Source organism: Solenopsis invicta, chromosome 3, assembly GCF_016802725.1.
Source record: "Solenopsis invicta isolate M01_SB chromosome 3, UNIL_Sinv_3.0, whole genome shotgun sequence".
Taxonomy (NCBI): domain Eukaryota; kingdom Metazoa; phylum Arthropoda; class Insecta; order Hymenoptera; family Formicidae; genus Solenopsis; species Solenopsis invicta.
Window position 1 is genome coordinate 27,281,626 of NC_052666.1, and position 6,261 is coordinate 27,287,886.

The following is a 6,261-nucleotide window of genomic DNA, read 5'->3' on the forward strand; positions in this document are numbered from 1 at the left end:
CAGACGCGTAATCGGCGCCGAACGGCTATACTTCGCCAGAAGCGGAACACCTGCGGATTGCACCGCCCAAAATCGAAGGCGCGATCGAAACCGGACGAAAATCGGGTGACGATTATACGTGCCTTGTTCGCATCGTCGAAGTTGGCGATGCGTAAAACGCACCTTGTACCGACACTTGTCATACGTACGGGGACGCGAAATGACCGCAGTCGCGTTAATTTGCAAGACAGCCACGAATATTTTCATGCAAAAGAAAAAAAAAAACGTAGCACCGTTCGTCGATATTACGCGAATAGAAAGCCAAAGCGAAATACTTTCGTAATAACGCGAGAAGAAGTCGCGTGCGCGGTGGACTCGGTGGATTCCGAAAGATTCGTGGTTGCCAAGGTGTGCGAGGAATACTCGATCCTTTGGCTTGCCGAGAGTATTAAGGCCAATCCAGCGGAGCAAGAGACAACCGTGTTTTCGAGGAAGCACCTGCCGTGGCCGGCGGACGCGTGGCGTGCACGAGAACACGCGACGCGTCTTAAACGGACGGTCGAACAAAAAATTAGGTAAATGGCAATGCAATTATGACGCAAGTAATTTCTTCGACGTTGCTACCGTCCGGCCGTGGCCAGATTTTACGGAGCAGATGCCTTCCGCGATCGTCTCCGCCGCGCCGCCCCTATTTCGATTTATAACCATCGCTGCTAATAGAATTCCTTTTGAAATCACATATAATCTTAGGATTGTTAATAACAGCCATTGCTGCGCGTGCGCTCGTAAAAAAAAAAAAAAATATTGGCATGAGTGTAGAAGCTAGCAGACGCTCTTCGCGATTCGACTGTACAAAGGGGCCACCTCGCATAATTCATCTAGTCGATCCTGAAACAAGTATTAAATGGAGCGATCGATAATCTTATCCAGTTTTCCACATAGGCGACAAATAAACCATCGCGAAGGCAAACACGGGACTACCACGCACAATTTACTCGATCCATCAAAATCCATGACGTCTATATACTCAGCGTACAAAGGCAAACTCGATAATGTATCTGCCGGGTAGCCGAGAGGGTCTTGTCGCGTCGAACGCATTGGCGCATCGAACGCTAATGAGATCGCACGACACATAAAACGGACTTTTTCCCTGCGACGGGACGATAAGCGCATTTTTTTAATTCCCGCTTCGTTTCGCCCCCCTTTCAACGACTAAATGCCAAGCGTACAAGAAAAACAAATTTTTTTTTTAATTTTCCGTTGTCAAGAATTAAAACAAGTCTGTACCTTTGTCGCTTGCCAATGTATTATTTAAGGAAATGGATTTTCAGTTCGCATTATTCTTCGATGTGCGTTAAAAATATTTGCCGATTCCGACGCAACAGCATTCGCGTGTAGCGAAGCACGAAAGGATTAATACCGCGCCTCCGCGGTAATTAATGATCGCGAATTACGGGCTAAGCATAGACTAATAGAAGCACCGCGTAATAATATATTTCTTGACAATGACAACTGTGCGATAAAAGAAACATCGCGATCGCAAACGTGGAATTACCACGTACAATTGAGTCGATCTGTCAAGCAGCCGTCCCCGCCCACCTTGGTCGAAGGTGGCACGGTAATACGGCAATACGAAAGGAGCAGCAAAGGTAGAAAGAGATCGAGAGAGAGAGAGAGAGAGAGAGAGAGAGAAAGAGAGAAGAGGATCTCGTATTAACCCGCTGAGAAAGATAATTTTTTAGCTATAAATTATAGCCCTCGGCCTATTACTTCTACTGTTACGCCTGACAAAAATCACGGTCTCTCATTTCCGAATTAAATGGCTAAACGTTATGAGTGCCATCGATTACTCGCATTACGACGGTATAATTTAATATAATGAGAAACGCGCGCGGCCGCGTGTCAATTGCCGCGCATCGAGCCTTGATACGAAAATGAGATGTTATTCCCCGCGTCGAAATTATTCCCCGCGGTTCTCTATTTTCTATCGGTAAATCATTATCTGCAATGAATCTAGGCACCGCCCCGATAATTTACGCACTTCGTCATCATCGGTGGTTAATTATCTCGTAAGCACGTTACCTCTTTTCATTTCAACGTAAATTGAGAGATGGAGCGTCAATGAGAAAAAGTTTTCCGATATCTAATTATTATAATGTAATATAAAATCTAACAGCAATTTGTAGACAGCGGACTGCTACGTATATTAAAACAATCTGCCTACTAAAAAAACAATGTTACAAAGATTTATGTGTAAAATGTACATTGGTAAAAAAATGTATGTCGATAAAGACATATTTCATTATCTATATTTAGAAACGATTAGATTATTTAACACACGATTACTTTTTATGTAACAAAATCTGATATAACGTTAAATTTTTAAGTAAATATAAAATTGAAATTCTCGGTTGCAATCTCGGTGCAATTTAAAACAAGTGTTGAAAATCGAATAGAATCCCCACGTATCGGACAACAATCTCGATGCGAACCAATAGAAAACTACAAACGATTTGGGTGGGAATATATAGATTCAGCTGGTTCTTCGAAAAGGGAGCAGTCTGCTCGCGAGCCCAAAAGCAGCTCGATAATACAGTGACGATCCAAAGTCGGGAGTCTGATATTAACTGCGCCGTCAATGCACCATCGGTAATTAGTTCAGCTGCAACGAGAGGAGACGCGTGCCCCGTGTTGCACCGCTGCAGCTGCACCTGTCGCCCGTCCAATGCACGCTTTCATAAGTACGAGTCGCACGTCGAACGTACACCAGCGACAGAGACTGTCGATAAAAAAAGAAAGACCATTATTACGTTCGATACAAAGTTTCAAGAGCATCTCAGGTGTGCATAATTTCGTAACTTGGACCTGATTTATGAGAGGGAAGGCAACGTTCCTCGCTTTCGCGTCTTGTTATTGGCATTCTTGCACTCTCAGGTTTTTGTTTTCTGCATATGTTGGTGTCTCAACTCCCTGAGTCGCAAGATACACTTTAAATCTGCGACAAAAATATTACGTGCACATTTTGTCGTATACACACGCAGAGAAAAGTTTCCTCAAATCAACAAATATTTCTTTGAATCAAGAAAATATGTGCATTGTTATAGAATTAAAAAAAAAGTTTCTTTAATTGCAGAAATTTTTTGATCTTTTTATTACAATTAAAGAAATAGTTTGATAGCAACGCAAATCTTTTTTAAATAAAAAAAATGTATTTTTTAAACCGGAACAACTAAATTATTTCTCACATTTCTGTCACAGTACATTTTCTTTAATTAAAAAATTATTCATTTAAATTAAACAAATAATTTAAATAATTTAAATAAATAATTTATTTACTTCAAAAAAGGCTAATCATTTCTTGAAAGTAAATAAATTTTTATTTTCACTTCAACTTAAAAAAACCAGTAAAGAAACGATTTTATCACTTTAAACACAACTTTTCTCTGAGTGTACATGCAAATATTCTTAAAAAATCCTTTCGTGTTTGAAGTAAACTTGTATAGAAAATTTGAGAATCTTTTTGCAAGCCTAATTATCGCAATAAAAAGTATAAGCAGCAAACATTTTTAAATTATGGACTTTTAACAACGTTGCGTTTTCTTGCTGATTATAATCTGAAGTACATGATTTAGAAAAAGTACTCTTCTTTCTTTTTAATTGCACCAAGCATGCTACACATGAAGGAACCAATGTAATATTAAGTACGTACAATGATTAATGCGACGAGCAAACCCGCATCCAGCGGCAAGAATTGCGATAAATATAACGATGAAGATTCGAAATGCAGCTGTGCATAGATCTGGACTTTCAATTTATGATTTCACGATAGCTAAACTTGTTTATCAAATTCAGAAACGCTCTAATGCAGCATAACAGACGTATTTAATCAGATTCAATCAACTTTCATTTATGTATACTACGAGTTAAATGATAACGCAATTGTCCCGCAATGCGTGAAAAACAAATATACTTTTCTAATCGACATTGATACAAAGCAATAACATATAACTTAAATAAATATTATAATTATATAAGCAGAGTTTAATACAAGTTTTTAAACTACAAGTATATTTCTATAAGAAATAGCAAAACAGTTTAAATTGTACTTTGATTTGTATTTCTAAACAATTGATACATTGCTAAACAACTTTCTTCCAACACGATTTATTTAACAATATACATATAATTAATTTATTATAATTTTATTTACGATATACACATAAATAATTTATGCGATGAATCGTATTTTTACACAGATAAAGTTATAAAATCATAATTCATTACACGTACATCGTAAATTTGAACGACGAACAAAAATAAAAATGTTCTTTTTTTTAATTTTATGTGATTGCGTGCCGTCTATTTTCTTTCGAATGCGATTAATTAATTGAAATATTCAAATATCACTTTTTCAGATATTATAATATCGAGCCATCGACCGGACAGGAAGTTGTTTTTCCATCGCCAAGCATCACCTGCTCGGGAAGCGCCGAAGAAGCATTTATTCCCTAATCAGTCTTCGAGGCATCCCTGGCAGTTTCGCACCTGCTGCCGCGTGTCGCTTTTCTCACACGAACGGAATTTTCTGCGATCGTCCTCACATTGCGCGCGCATGTTGATAAACCGGTAACACTATTGACGAGTTCGCCAAAAATGGAGTCTACGGCGATCACGCTTTCGTGGTCCCCTTTCGCGCGTCGTCGTTCGATTAATCGGGCGCGCCCGGTAAACAGGAATTGCTTTCGTCCGCGTCAACCGTCCCGAAACTTTCATGACACAGCGTTATTATGATGCAATTATGGAACAATGTCGTCACGTAAGCATACACGTCTTAATATCGAATCGAGTTTCTGTACGAGCGGTAATCTTGTTATTCTACGCATTCTACGTGCCTTAAAAACTGAAGCGTGTAAGAACGGCATTTAATATCTTCTAATTAACTAGTAGATTATTAATAAAAAATATATATGTGTGTGTATCGATTTGTGAAGAGAGAAAATTTATAAAAAAAAAGCTTGTCGAAGCAAAATTATTTGTATCCAATTTAAATGCGAGATGGAGGTCGATGTATTGAGAAATATCATTAATTTTCTGTTACCAAAGTGTGAGGTGATGAGAAAGTCGTATATAGACGAGGGATGAAGATTGATCTAATTAGCGTGTAAACCGTCTCTCTTCCTAGATTCAGGTAGACCAGTCAGGCGCATCCAGACGCTGATCGGGCATAAAATCGCGATTTAATAGTTTCCCTACGCCAGGGCGCTTCGAGGGCCTGAAAACACCTGCCGCGGAACCAATGAATTATAGGTGCCGCTTCAGGAGCAAGGATGCGCAATAATAACGCGCTGAGTCGAGAGAAGTTGATCGCAGAATACCTCAACGCGCACATCCGCAATTTGTGCTTTCTGCGAGTGTATATACGTTTTCGTTGTACGTTCTACGCACATTTTAATGATCCATGGAGTAAATTACAAATCATATATTATGAAAATTAACGAATCATGCAAATTATCATCATAATTATTTATTAACGTAATTTATGTATTATACCAATAATTATTTAACATATTTTCAAATTAATGAAGCGAAAAATAATTTGTTAATTTTCATACTTAATACTTATGCATGATTTTCTCTATCGTGATATTTTATGAGAAAAGCCGTAAAATTATAATTTATTTAAAATCAAAATGCAGAGTTAAGGAGGAATAAACATATTAAGAAGGAAAACTGTAATGGGAGACATTGTCATTAAACTTCATGCATAAATTTCGTGTGCAACGGGGAAAAGTATCATCTTGCTGTAAATCACGTTGTTGGTCTCGCGGCGCATAAATATTACATTAAATTACTGCGTTAAGTGCTATCCTCCGCTCATTACTGATTACAAGACCCTTCAGCGTAATAGTATTCTAGCGATTAAACCATTTTCTGCTATTTCACTGCCAGCGGGTCTTGATGTATCACAGCCGGGAAGTGCAATCTAGGAATCTTCCATCTACATCACTACTTTTCATTTCTACGTATTCTAACTATTGCGCAGCCACGCGCGCGCTTCTATTTTTTAATTAGCCACCTATGATTATCGCTATTAATTGGTTGCTACGGAGGAAGTGCATTGAAATTATACTTGGGAAACTATTGCGTATATAAACATGGAGATATATTAAAATTGTGTATTAGCGACGCATAACTTGTTCATAATTAACCTACTTTTCCACCCACGCAATTTTTTTTATAAATAACTTTTCCATCTTTCCACCTTTCTGTAATATTACAGCT